The following is a 15,198-nucleotide window of genomic DNA, read 5'->3' as shown; positions in this document are numbered from 1 at the left end:
TTAAGGATTGCACTGATGGTTTGGGTGGTCAAAGGAAGGAAATAAGGTGGTGTCCTTCATGTGAATGTCAATGCTGGAGACTGTTATACAATTACTCACAGACTCGAAGGAGCTGATTTGAATTGGTAATCATGCCTTTAAAAGCACATTGCTCAGAAGTAGAGAGCGTCTTTTTCTTTTTTTGTCACATCTGTCATTTTCTCTCTCTCCCTCGCTCTCTCTATCACACACACACTTGCACCCACACACATTTACACACAGACAGTGTTCCCATGGCATGCCTTGTTACTGGGCAAGAGTTAAGCCAGTTCCAGTGTCAGGGGCAAGTGTGATAGTGTGAACGTGATAGCCTTTCCCCAGTATAGCTAGGAGATGGCGATCATATTGACAACTCCTGTCCTTGGAGCACTAAGAGAACGGTGGCCCTGGCAGCCTCCCTGTTTTGTCCATCTCCTTCCCACTCAAAGTATTCGCCATGTTAGTCGATGCTCCATTTCTGACACACACCAGCTGCCTCGCATTTGTCACACCCTTTTCAGGAACACTGTTTACTTAAATAATTCAGACTCTGTCCGGTAACTAAAGTAAACTTACTGATTATTACTTTCTCCTGCAAACAGGTGTCTTGGCTACGTATAAGGATTGCTTCATTGGTCGTATTGTTATCAGGCATTAGCTTATCTGGCCTCTCTCTGTTCTTTTTGTTTGTGCAACACTTAGTAACCTAGTGTAGCCTTAGGTAACCAAGCTCATACATTTACTCTCCGGCCACCTGTCAAGGCCCTTCCTTCCCATTTCACCTGAGTTGATCTCTGGCCTGTCCTCTCTTGCTCTCTTCATACTGGGTGGAAAACAAAAGCAGAAGAACCCAATGGACTGCCAAAACAGCTGTTAACAGTCTGTTCCAGGCCCACATTTAGTTATTTACATTTAGTCATTTAGCAGACGCTCTTATCCAGAGCGACTTACAGTAAGGACATTCTCCTCGAGGCAAGTAGGGTGAAGTGCCTTGCCCAAGGACACAACGTCATTTGGCACAGCCAGGAATCGAACTGGCAACCTTCTGATTACTAGCCCGCTTCCCTAACCGCTCAGCCACCTGACTCCCCAGTGATATTGAGAGTTTGGCAGAGTCTTGCCCCTCACGAGGCCTTGGTGACGCAGTGTGTACCTGAGGCCCTGCTGTTTCCCTGCATGTCTGCTGAATGCGACAGTGGTGGATTCAGGACAGGGGAGCCTGCTTCTTTCAGGAGCACAGAAACATGAGCTTATGCAACAGTATGCTGTCTATTGGGGTGATTACTGACACATGACATGTGTGGCTGTTTTATTAATGTATTTTTTGCCATACACTCCTTTTAAGCCTTTAAGCCCTACTTAATTAATTGTAATTGGATGCAAGTACTGTACAGTCAATAAGCTCTGACAGCTTTTAAAGGCAGGATGGGAATCCTCAGTGTCCTCCCTGGATTCTGTGCTCTCAACTAAATAATGAACACCCTCTCTACTGAGGCTTGTATTCTGGCTATAGGAAGCAGTGAGGCAGAGAGCCAGTGAGTGGTTCAGAGGGACACCTAACTAAAGGGGGCCCCTGGTGAAGTGACTGGTAATCCCCACTGGAAGGAGCGTCCCTCCACCGTCCATCAGTCGGTGTGTCTGTTTTCATGTCTGATGTCTGTCCCTCCTCCTTGCTGTACGTTTGTCAGTGTTCTTGGTGAGAGGCAGCCAAGGGGAACCCTGAGCAGTGAGCTTGTCACATAAGCGTCACATCTCTCAGTCAAATGCTGTCAGTCACAGGCCAGGCTTCTGAGCTTCGATGCTCTTCATTTTGGCATGTGAATATATATATATTATATATATATATATTTTTTTTTTTAATTATTGTTTAGTTCTTAGAATTATTTAACTATTGTACTTTTTTACTTAATTTAAGATCATTCAAGGGCTAATAAACCGAATTCTGATTCTGAAAGCCTGGGTTAAGCAACTAGAAGTAGATGCAAAATGAAGGTTCATCAGCATCATTTGGTTTGGCATTGATTACTTTTTGTTTCGGATCAAAGCCTTCTTGATCTCATCGAAGGCTTTCAAAAAGGGTACAATATCCTGTCAATCAGAATGTTGTTGAAATGTCACCCGTTTTTCTATGGAGACGTTCAACTGCAGTGAGTCACTTCAGTACGGCTAACAATCTGTTAAGCGCTGTTGTTTCTTGCCAAACTTAAATGACAGCTTTCATAATGTTTATGCTTTAGCCTGGAGCCATGGCTAAAGCTAGCATTTGCTAATCCCTCAGAGCTGTGGATGGAGAGAAGAAGTGTGTCTTGGCTCTGTGTCCTCTCAGTGTTAATATATTCATTTATTCAAGCCCATTATTGCCAGAGAGAAGGCAAAAGGCTTGGAAATTAAAAATAACACGAGAGACCCTCCCGCTCATTCAAGCATAAGCAGCACGATCCTTTTATTGAGTCCTCTCCTAGTTGGCCCAGGTCTCTAGAATCACGTTTGAATAGAATGGCTTGAATTGCCCAGGGAAAATCTCCCCTTTTTCCCTATATTGCTAGGCATCTCCACTCCTCTACCAATTTCAGTCATAATTAAGGTTACTATTCTCTCCTCTCATTATCCATATTGTGCTCTATTCCTCACAAATGCTGCACTGAGCTTACCCAATCCTCAAACCATATGAAAACAGGATTAGTAACACAATCCTCATTAATTACGTTGAATCAAAACATTATTACAGGTTGGAAATGTTCTAAGCTCCCCAGAGCCCTGAGGATTAGTGTGTATGACACACAGAATAAACAAAGAGCTGTCTATGCAATGCCGTTTTGACCAGCCATGTACAAATACTATCTAGACCAGCCATCCAGAACATCAACCAATTAGAATCTCTATACTGTTTTACTTGGATCATCACTGGGCAGGCAAGTTAACACAGTTCACAAGTCTTGTTTTATTCGCAGTCTAACACAGTGGAGCTGCCAATGAGAGTGGGACTGAAAGATGGGACAGGAAATAGAAAGTGTGAACAACACCATCCCTGTGTGCTGCACAGCCGGTCTAAAGGAAGATCTTCTACTGTAGCCTGGTGCTCCCAGTCATGTGGGCTGGAACCCTTCAGCATGGTCAGGAGGCAACTGCAAGCCATCTGGACATTTCATTGCGCACACTTTCCAGGAAATGTTGGTACCCTGCCATCCCCAAATCAAGCCACAAGTGGCATGGCACCAGCAGAACTCCACAGTTATTCCCTGTGGCATGGATACATTTTTGTACCAGGCACATAGACAGTCGACGCGCACACACACAAACATGCATAGCACATGCACACACATGCACGCGCGCGCACACACACACACAGATTCAATCATTGAGTGCTCTGTGATGTGACATTTCTGGGTCATCAAATCCTTTGCCTTCCCTCCTCCCATTAGATATTAACTGTGAAAAAGTGTTCCCATTTACAGGTCAGAGCATCTGCTAACAGGTTTTCTACATCTTTTATGAGTATCGATTTGACAGGTCTTTTCTGTGGACACCATGTATTAGTTTCTGAGGACCTATCAGGGCTTGTATCTCTCTGGCGAACCATGACTGATCCTATGGCCTCTGGTCCATCAGGGTGATCTGAGCCCTGTATGGCCTGTGAGAGTTCACCCAAAAGCTCCTGTGCAGTCTCATCAGCACACTGTTATCCACCACTGACCCCAGTGACCCTCTCTGCTGCTGCCTGCCTTTTTATCTGACCACTAACTGGCAGACAAGCAGAGAGAGAGAGAGTGAGGTGTGTGTGTGGGGGTTTGTATGTGAGTGTGCACATTTCAATGTGTGTGTGTGTGTCCACAGGTTTCATTGTGTGTGCGTGTGTGCCCACTCTTCTCAAATCATGTGTGTGTGTGTGTGTTCTCTGTTGTGTTTAGGAATGCATTCAATCCCAGCCAGCTGTAAACACAGTCACTCAGCATTACGTAAGGTGTAACAGAGTGACTGGGGATGGAGGGCTCCACAGGGAACCAAACTAGAAACCTCCCTGACTGGATTACTGAGCTCCAGCCAATCCTATTCCCTGGCCCTTCAAACCCACACGCCACCTGGGGCTACAGGCTCATTCCCCAGGCCTCACAGGCCTTCCCTACTCACCTGGTTAAGCAGTGCAGCACAGATCACAGAGGACAGGCATGGGCTGGTTCTACCACTCACAGTGGCAGAAACTCCCAACATCACAATATGCTGTTGTTACCAAGGAGAAGTAGTTGAGGGAGAGGACAGGGTTTTAGGTATTCAACACTGTTCCAAAGAATATCCTTCTTTATTCCCTCTGAAACTAAATCGATGTACTCTGGACCCTGATAGTGAAACGCTACATTTGATATATTCTGTGAAGCTTTACGGCATGGTTGTAACAATAACAACAAACAAAGTAATCAATAAAACTATAGTCTAATAAGCTTGTGAACCTAAGACTGTAATTCACAGTCTAATATCGGTACTTATGCACTGTAGTTTAGTAAGAGGACGGTAATTGCTATGGCTCACTCTGATCATAGCTCATTCAAATTTCAAAGCTGCAACTGCAATTTTAATCATATTGCTGCATCTTATGCTTTGATAATCAAGGTTACGATGATGAGAGAGAGCGAAAGAGAGGAGGGAGGGAGGTTGAAATAAGACTGCAGCACATACTGCACACAGCGTTAGCCAATTATTTGAAATCTGTATACTTGAAAAGTGTGACAGAGAAGGAAAGGGAATAAGAGGCAAGAGGAAAGAAGTCAGGAGAACAAAAAAAAAGTGTGATCTGTAGGGTGAGATAGGAGAGGGAGAGAAAATAACAGGAAGTAATAGAAGGAGGAGGTGATATATACGGAAAGAGGGGGAGAGAGCGAGAGAGAGAGAGAGAGAGAGAGAGAGAGAGAGAGAGAGAGAGAGAGAGAGAGAGAGAGAGAGAGAGAGAGAGAGAGAGAGAGAAGAGAGAGAGAGAGAGAGCTAGAGCTAAAGAGCCAGGCCAAGGGTTGTGAGAGGTGTGTATCTCCAGCTGATCTGATCCTACATGTGCATCTTACCAAAGTAGGTGCTGTCACAAAGATAGGTGCAGTATATCCGCCTGACATTTACCCAAACAATGAAACTATCATCAGTGGGAGCTGTAGGTGCACAGCAGCCTCTAAAACAGTTGGCAACAAACCCAGAGGACCAATCAGGGCAGCAGACCCATTTCTCTATTGTCCTATTAAATGTCATCTTTTCACTATCTATCTGGCTGCACTCAAACAGAGCTGCAGCGTCTTATTTAACGGGGGCACAGTGGACAAGCGATAACTGCTGTACAGACACAGCATTTGCCTGGCAAATGTCAAACTCAAGCTCTTTTATCATGACTGCCCTGTAGCCAGAAATGCAATCACAACAAGATATAGTTGGTGGGTGGAGGACACAGCTGTGGTGTGTTGACATTTCTAAGTACTCGTAATTAACATTTCACAACATGCGGAATACAGTAAGTGACACTGAGCTGTCAATCAAATATCTAGCCAAAGGTTCACAATCAATTTGATATACATTTTAAATGCTCGTAGCCTATAATCAGACAAGCAAACATTCTGGCACACACTCACACACACACACACACACACACAGAGACAACACATCCCACCCCTCTTAGTGTCAAAATTATTCACCAAACCGACGCAGATGATGATGATGATGATGGCATGCATGGCTCAAGCAGTGAACAAACCCGAGAGTGAGAAAATGGAGATGAGAGGATTTGAGAGGTGCGGAAAAAAGACAGATGGATGGCGCAGAGCACACCTGTCATTCTCTCTCTCTCCGTCCCCGTGTACCTCTCTCTCCCATCTCTCACTCTCCGTCCCCGTGTACCTCTCTCTCCCATCTCTCACTCTCCGTCCCCGTGTACCTCTCTCTCCCATCTCTCACTCTCCGTCCCCATGTACCTCTCTCTCCCATCTCTCTCTCTCCGTCCCCGTGTACCTCTCTCTCCCATCTCTCACTCTCCGTCCCCGTGTACCTCTCTCTCCCATCTCTCACTCTCCGTCCCCATGTACCTCTCTCTCCCATCTCTCTCTCTCCGTCCCCGTGTACCTCTCTCTCCCATCTCTCACTCTCCGTCCCCGTGTACCTCTCTCTCCCATCTCTCTCTCTCCGTCCCCGTGTACCTCTCTCTCCCATCTCCCCCTGAACGTCAATGTGTGCTGCGTTCCTACTGGATGGATCAGAGACAGTGAAGCGCCATCGCTAGCCTAGCTTCTGCTTTGCACCGTTTCGACGGCCCCCTCCGTGTCCTGAGGGTCGTGACCTTGTTTCAGCCGCCACCGAAGGTGGATGGGAGGGGCTGTCACCTAAGAGAGGGTTGTCGCAGCTCTGGAGAATAGATTCCATCTGCAATCTGAACCTCACCGCGAAGTGTCAATACAGTTAGAAGATGATGGAGGATTGACAATGAACACATGGATGTAAGGCTGCCTCCATCTCGACAAAGGCTGAGGGAGGGAAACGTGGCTTTCACTGCGTGCGTTCTTCAAATGCTTCCACCATGGCCATGTACAAGCATTGACTTCACCAGTCTTTCTGGAACCACTTGAAAAAGAAGAAATATCAGGGCCACATTTTTTCCACTTCTTTTCATACAGGCTTATTTGTATTTCGGAAGGCGTTTTATTTAATAATGGCTTGGTTAGAGTTTCCGTCAAGAGTGGAGGAAAGATAGAGAGGCATCAGACAAAGAAAATGGATTATAATCAAATCCCACTCTAAGTCACTGTATATGAAAAGGCTGTGCTGAGAGAGAAACAAACAGACCAAGGTCATTTCTGTGTATAACAAGTGATCTTGAATCAAACAATGCAATGCAGACTGACTAGAGCACAATCAATTTCAATGCTGTGATTACTTCATTCAGCATAGCCAGTAGGTAATACGGTATGATGCTTTATTTTCATTCCCTTATCTGGGTCCAAAACATCAAAAACAACACAATTATGAATGAATCCGCAGGCTGGGATGGCAGTAGTGGGATCTCCTCATGCTTTTTCATGGCAGGGAGGTATGAATAATTGAGAGAATAATAAAGGACAATATTGACAGAGATCTAATCTGCCTATAGGGACTGAAAAGCAGCTCAACAGAAACAGAGTTCCAACTCTGAGGTGATGGTAACGGTCTTTCGTTGTTATGGAGTTTCTGTTTATCTCCTCATTGATGGTCTCCACCACTGGCTTCTGTTTTCTTCTCTCTAGTTTCTGTTTGTCTTCGTTATCTTTCTTGTCCCTTTCCTGTTCTACCCTGTCCTGGATTTGTGTCTCTTCCTTATCTGTATTGTTCTGAGTGTTGGCCGTTACCGTCAGACATTACCTTCCCACCCCCAATGATTTGCATACATTTTTAAGATTTCTGCGACACAAGAAGGTTCCAGATTACTTTAGAGGTGATGACTCTCCTGGGGTATACCTTAAATGAGGTCAACATGAGCCATGACCATTCCTCCCATCACCAGTATTAGTTTAGCACCGGAAAGCTGTTGTGTCACAGCAGAAACACACGCTCTGGTAAGAGGGGAATAACATCTGTGAAATGAACATAAATTCTCAAATTATTGTTTTCATCCGCTACGTTGCTGTGTGTGCTCGTTGCCATGGAAAAGGTCACTTCCCCCCATAGACTTGATAATGAACTCAATTGGTTAGCGCAATACAACCTTACACACACACACAGACCGCTCACACACATACACACGCAAATAGATTTCCTCTGACTCTCACTATGACAATTCAATTTAGAGTGCTCAGTTGGCATGACAAGCAAACCATAATAATAATAACAACACAATAATACCAGCAGCTTGTAAAAACACATACAGTACAGAAATGGGAAAACCTGCATTTAATGTTGTCCTTTCTTCTTACTTATTGTGTTTGGTCCCAAACCAGACCAATGTTCAGCAATTTACTTAAGGCAAAAAACAACAGGACATTTTTATTTCATCACCAATGACATTGATTGTTTTATTTAATTCTTTTTCTGCTCTAATTCACCACAATGTCCGCTGTTTACCATCTGAGAGCATCCTGTGCTCTGTGCATCTGTGTTTCACATTTTCCACAGAGCTACATCAGGGGTGGCCTGTGTATTAAACCATCCACTAACATACTATACATGCGTGGGCACACACACACACACACATGCACACACCCACATTGTACTCATCAATACCATTCAGGACACATCCTTTGAAAGAAGAATCAATAGGCAAGTCAAGCAAAGACAACTTGAAAAACACAATAGAATAAAGCAGTGCCTAAAAAACGTATGTGATTCAGAGTCATTGCCTGCATTCACTGGAGCAGATATCTCTGCTCAAACGGCACAACACAGTAGCACATTAAATTCAATACACTTTATTCATCCTGAAGGAAAATCAACTGCACAGCATACTGCATGTCAATGTGTCATCAGAAAACACTGATACTCAATGCAGAGCACCCATGTCACCCTTTGGCGGATGAACAGATGAATCCTGGTACAGACCCGTCAGTGGAAGGTCACATGTTTTCACACGGACAGCCCTCTTGGTGTTGGCCAGGTCGGAGGTCCTGGGACAATACATGAAGGAAAGGCCTTCTGGAGACCCTGGCCCTCTCAGCACAGCCATCTTTATCTTCCCAGCTCCATGTTGACATGCTGTATTACTGTATTCATAGGTTAACACTCAGTGATGTTTGGACTTGCACGGTGGTGTCACAGCTTGGACAGGCTGTTATATATGGAAGTACAGGTTTATAGGGACACAAGCTATACTCGATACTACTGCATACTGTTTAGGTATACTGGCTCACTGAAACTCAGGTGCAGTTGCATGTTCATTCATACATGAACATGCAAGGATAATAAGGGCATACCATGACAACCTGCACAGTTTTAGACCTGTGCTTTTTACAAATCTCACGAACATACACTTCATATGTGTACATATGTAATAGCCTATAAGCCTATTCCCTGGAGAACTCATTTGGAAGTTGAAAATGAGTGTTGTGGTTATGTTTGTCAAGTTGTACTACTGTTGTGATTGTTGTGTAGAGCCTGACAGAGAGGAGTTCCCTGCACATGTTAAAGGAGACTACATAATCTCCCTAGTTACACATACTCGCACATACACAGAAACGCACACATATTGCTCCATTCACTTAACGCTGCTAACTCCTTGGATAGCAGTGGCGTCTTATTTTTTTTCTTAATTGGGACTGAACACTTTACTCTCTGTGCAATCCAATTGAAAGCACTCAAATCCGCTTATACACGAGAACAGCATTCATACTTTGTGTTGTAATTCAGTTTCATGCTGCTCATTGACTTTTAGTAACGGAGGCATCGACAATGGCTCATTCTATAAATGAGACACTGTTTGCACTGAAGCTTTGCACATGACAGAGATTAGGGAATCAGATGAATATTTTAAGGGGGTTTGGTGTGTTGCCTCTGCTCTTCAAAGGCAGCCCTATACACTGAGGGTGTTGTGAAGTGTTGACTGTTTGCCATGTACATATTTAAAACAAACAATGCTGGCATGCTGAAAACAATTAGCCTACAAGTGCTGTTGCATTGTCAGTCAAATGTTGTAGACAATGTGAAAGTGTTTCCTGTGAGTGAATACTTTGTGATTTTATCAGAAGCACAGCCATTACGGAGCACACAAGGAAGATGCTTGGAGCAAACCACCAGGAAGCTGTATCATCACCATGGTGACAGATCCCACACCCTGTTTCAAGCGATGTAGGAAGAGGGAAAAAATTTAACCAGTGCTAGCCAATGAGGAACCCCATATGAGTGGCCTTTTAGGAAATAAGTCAGACTGTCTTTACACAAGCACATATGCAACGTTCCCACACATTCATATTACTTATTTGTGTAAATAATTGATGTTCTTCTAAACACTAAATCTTTAAAACTCATCATTCAAAATGTATATTTTAATGAAAGCGAACTATGGAAGAAAATCAGTGACATCATGTTTTGAATTTTAAAAGGCATTGAATACTTAATATTGAAATTTAAACACTACTGAATTTGTTGGGTTTGAATTCACCTTTGGAAAATTGAGATCCAAATATTAAAGGTTCAGAAATTGAGGTTGCCAAAAAAAAAACATTGAGCCGAAAAAATTTGAGCCGACTTTTTGGGATCCAAATTTCCCCATTCGAATTTTAGCAGCCTGAATTTAGTTCGATTTTAATATCTGACGCTTGAATTTTTCAATGTTTTGGGGGGCTCAAGCCCCTGCTCAAGTCCAGCTCAAGATGAAAGCAAAGGTTAGAAAACAGGAGAGGAGGTAAGAAAGGCTTTCTGCGGCGTGAAGAGAATAATTTATCTTAAACATTTCCATTTCTCTGCCCCCAGCATAAACATCTTTCTTTTTCTTCACCTCTTACTCAGAGATTTATTCATTTTAGCAGACGCTATTATCCAGAGCGAGAGATACAAAGAGAGGGTGGTTGGGGGGCGAGAGAGTGTACAAAGGAAAATAAACACAGAGGAAAAGAGAGACAGAGGGGGAGAGTTGTTTCAAAGAGCAGGAGCCATGCTGTCTAGGAGTGTGTTGAGATATCCCCTTCCAATCAAAAGTCTATCAGTGAAGGTCTCTGGGCATATGCTACTGAGTTCTAAAAATCAATATATGCTCTCAAACCAGCTCAGTGTCAGAAATTAAGCAGGGCACATGCCTCCTCAAGCACACACATACACACACTTTTCTCATTTCCTAGGAGCAAATGCATGTGTGGTAACTACATGTATGTGTGCTGGGCTGCACTTTTGTTGTGTACTTGTTTACAGAGAGCCTGACAGAGTGGGGTTCCCTTCACGTGGAAAAGGAGACTCCCTACACGTGGCAGCGCACTCCTCCTTTGAATCCTTAACCCCCTCCCTCCCTCCCGCCCTTCCACCCGCTCCCTGCACACTCTACACTTCTCAGCACAGATCACAGAGGGGGAATATCCCCTCTCCAACACCTACGCTCATCCATAATAGATCAGATACACAGCTGGGGACCTGGAATGAGGGAGGGAGAGGAGAGAGAGAGAGAGAGAGAGAGAGAGAGAGAGAGAGAGAGAGAGAGAGAGAGAGAGAGAGAGAGAGAGAGAGAGAGAGAGAGAGAGAGAGAGAGAGAGAGGGGGAGAGAGAGAGAGAGAGAGAGAGAGAGAGAGAGAGAGAGAGAGAGAGAGAGAGAGAGAGAGAGAGAGAGAGAGAGAGAGAGGCCTCGGCCTCCAGCCCCCAGGGCCTCCAGGCCCTCCAGCCTCCAGCCCCCAGGGCCTCCAGGCCCTCCAGCCTCCAGCCCCCAGGGCCTCCAGGACCTCCAGCCTCCAGCCCCCAGGGCCTCTGAAGTACTGAACCACAACAGCAAGACACTGGAAAAATCAGGAGGTGTGATCGATTCCCAGCCAATGTGTCTGAGTGCACCTGTGATTGTGGGGGACAGTTGAACACCCTCCATTAGGGTCTCCATGACGTGTTAAAATACACCTCGCAATACAACAGGGGGCATTATTAAAGCAAAACAGACTCATTTCAAAACGCCCTGCCATTTGTGGCTTTGTATGTTTGATAGAATGACTGTGACAACAATGAAGGAATCATTTGAAAATCCATTTAGTTGAGACATGGTGGGATAAATGTCTCTGTATATATAAGGACCCACAATTGATATTATACCAAACATGACATGCAAAAATAAAGTGAGGCGGACATTTTTGTATTTAACAACCCGTCAATTTCTGTCATTGAAGCACAGTAAAAGAATTCATACATTTTCTGTTTTGCTAAGTTTTCTGCTTTAGTATACTATGTAGACACATTTTTCAAATTGTTATGGTATAATAGAAAACAATGAAAAGCATTTCATGAGTTTTAAAGGCTGGCAACAACATTCAATAGTCCCTCCTTTTATAGAAATCAGTCTGCTCTTGTACTCTGATGAAGAACGATAGAATGACTTCACCTGACTTCTACTCACACTCCCATGTGCTGATGATATTAGTGAAACGTTAATGTGGGTTTTGAGATTTTGGCCAATGAAGCTTTTATTTAAAATGCATCTGACCCAACCTACAGTACTGGGCTTCCTGAAGAACACCTCCTAAAGACAATTCCTGTGCTCAGTTCTTCAAAACCGTCTCAATGACTACCTCTAAACTGTCATGCAATACATTTGGTATGGATGTTACAGCAACATTCAGACAACGTTAAACAACATTCAACATCAGAACCATTATCAATTACCTCCAGCCAACTGTGAAAAATAACATCTCTGCGCCATAATCAGTGCCAGTGTGGCATGAGGCAGGGCGAGAGGGGGCGTGGGGGGTCACATGGATTGGCCACCTCCCTGTTGTCACCACGGGAGCTTAGTTTACACTGATGTGTTTGTGTGGCGTGCCTTCATTAACCCTGATATGGATGAGTGTAGCGGGGAGTCTTAGTTGATAGCAGAGGGGTGAGAGACATCAGCAGAATCAGGAATAGTGTGGCTCTGTGGGAGTCTGAGTGGAGCGGACGCCCTCACACACTTCCTCTCCCCGGCTCTGATGGCCAGGGAGGTAGTCAGCTACTGATGGGATCATGCAATCAGCCTGCCTGAACCTCTGTTGTTGCTCCACATCTCTGGTGATGAAGTGAGGGTGGTGGTGGATGACTGCCATCGTCTGAGGATAGTCTGATAGGGCCTGAAGCCACTGTGGCAATCAGGAGAGGTGCAAGAGAATGTTGTTGGAATCGAAATGAGTGACGAATGAGCAACCATGTCATCGGCGGGTATTTACTGTAAATAATCTACCAACCGTCCCCACAGCAATCTACATAATCAATTTGCATCTCCCCACTCCGATCCCCTCGGAGATCACACAAGACTCACTTCTTAGTCTAACGTGGGCCAGGAAGAGTCCATGTATGAACATGGCTTTCCCAGCCCCATCTCCATCCATATCCTTTATGCACCCAAAGCCACCGACTCACAACAGATGGTCCCACGATGATGATGTCATTCTGTCCAGGCGACTCCCTGTGTGTTAGCCATCTTAATTAGCATGGATGGCCATTTCTAGATAGACAAGTAACTTGATGAGCCATTAGCTCGGGTTGTTAAGCTTGGGACAAGACCCAATCCTCTGGGGGATTCCCCCCTGCCAACCGGCGCCTGAGTTACATCATTGTGGGATTGGTATCCTTGGTGACAGGGGTTGGTTGGAGACTGGCATTGACCATTTTAGTGACAGCAGGGGTGGATTACAGCCCTTAGTCAGCCTAGTCTTTTAACCCTGCCATATACAGCATTGGAGTCAGCACTATCATATTTAACACACACACACACTGTTGCATCCCCACGCATGTCTATGTGCTTTTCCTCCTTCTGTGTTTTACGACTCCTCCTCGCATCCCTTCAATTAGGTGTCCATCTGCTATTGGTTCCCTGAACATCATTCACCATTCAAGTCCGTTCCAGCACCTTACCGGAAACAGAGCGATGATTCAAAAACCCTTCCTTTCTCGGTTGCAGCAGATGCCGATTATGACCAATTGTGGCCTTTGTGTTTTCCTATGTGTGGGTTTGAAACTGTATTGTTTCATGTACCCTAGCTGGACAAGATGTCAGCCTTCGGGACACGGCCAATCATTTGATACTATATCTGGACACAATGTCACTGCACCTTTTTCTTTCCTTTCCAAAAAAAGTTGAGAAGGAACAGGAGGGTTCAACTTGCAGTGGCCTCCTAAATTGAACCCTTCTGTTCCTCACTGTTTTTGTCTGGGGAGAACTGAACAGGTCGAAAACAGCTCACACACACACAGATCATTTTTTCATTATTTATAAGCCATGCGATTAAGCCTCTGTTGTGGACAGGATAGCTGATGTTTGAGCCAAAGCAGTTTATCAAATACATCCCGGCTAACTTTATTAGGAACATAAACAACAACCCTTCCAAACACCCTCCTATTCACTTGCACTAATATTCATACTCAATCAACTGCACGACAGACACAGCCTGATTTGCAGTTGTGCCTATTATGAATAAAAGATAATAAGCGTAAGAATTGAATTGCTTTGAAGTAAATGTCAACAGGCAGGCTGTGACTTTGGTAATTGAATATTGAGTCTGCAACCGGTCCCAGGCACCCAATCTCTCCTATCCAAACCTCTGGATCCAACATTTCAAATATAATAGATTCATATTTAATAAATGGTCTGGCTGTCTCACCCCTGTGTCTCCCTCTCCCACCCTCATGGTCACCCACTGGAACTTGGAGGTGCTGCTTGATGAGCAACTCTCTTTCTTATTCTTTGTACTATGGAGGGGTGGGAGGGTTTTGGTGGTGGGGGTTCCCTCCCTTTGCAATTACAGATGTTGTTTTCGTTCACAAGAGCTTCTCGACAGGGTGCACCCCCCCCCCCCCCCCCCGACCCAATTATGTTGTTGTGACCAGCTAATGAGGGCGTAGCAGGGTTTAACCCTCCATTTGCATAATGTGTGAAAACCACACAATTGGACGTGAATGAGACATGCATAATTTCCAACCTGTGTTGATAATGTGTAGGTTGTTATTGTGGAGTGGCAGCGATGGGGTCAGAGGATGAGAGCATGGGGATAGATGTTATTAGTGACAGAGACAGAGAGAAAAGATGGTAAAGAAAGTCAATATTCAGACGGACAAACTACTGTTCATCAACTGATACATTAACATATGGCCTTCTTCATATCAATAAAACATGATAAATTACTTATAAAATAATCTTTGTAAGCAGCAATGTAATGACAGACTTAATGAGCCCCCTTTCTGTATAAAATTAAAAACAGGCTTCAGGTTGCTTTCATGCAACCACTGTTAAACCCCTCATTCACATTATCAGCAGAAATCCCATCCCCTCAACCCATTCTGTCTCTGTAAATTGAAATGAGGTGTGGATAAAGTCATTGTGAAGCTGGTCACGTCCTGGCACAGGGTGTACCACAGCGATCAGCCATCCCACCAGGAGGACTCCCAGAGGCCCATCATGCTAACAGCTCCTTGAATACCACGTCGGACGGCTTCGTTCAGGCGACTATCGATTACCCATAATGCCACAGGTGCTTGGCCATGAGTCAACATCCTCCACCTCTGACTCCTTGTGAAATATTGCCTTGTCTAATG

This window comes from Osmerus eperlanus, chromosome 6 (genome assembly GCF_963692335.1).
Source record: "Osmerus eperlanus chromosome 6, fOsmEpe2.1, whole genome shotgun sequence".
Classification (NCBI taxonomy): Eukaryota; Metazoa; Chordata; class Actinopteri; order Osmeriformes; family Osmeridae; genus Osmerus; species Osmerus eperlanus.
Note: the sequence above shows the minus strand (reverse complement) of the source record.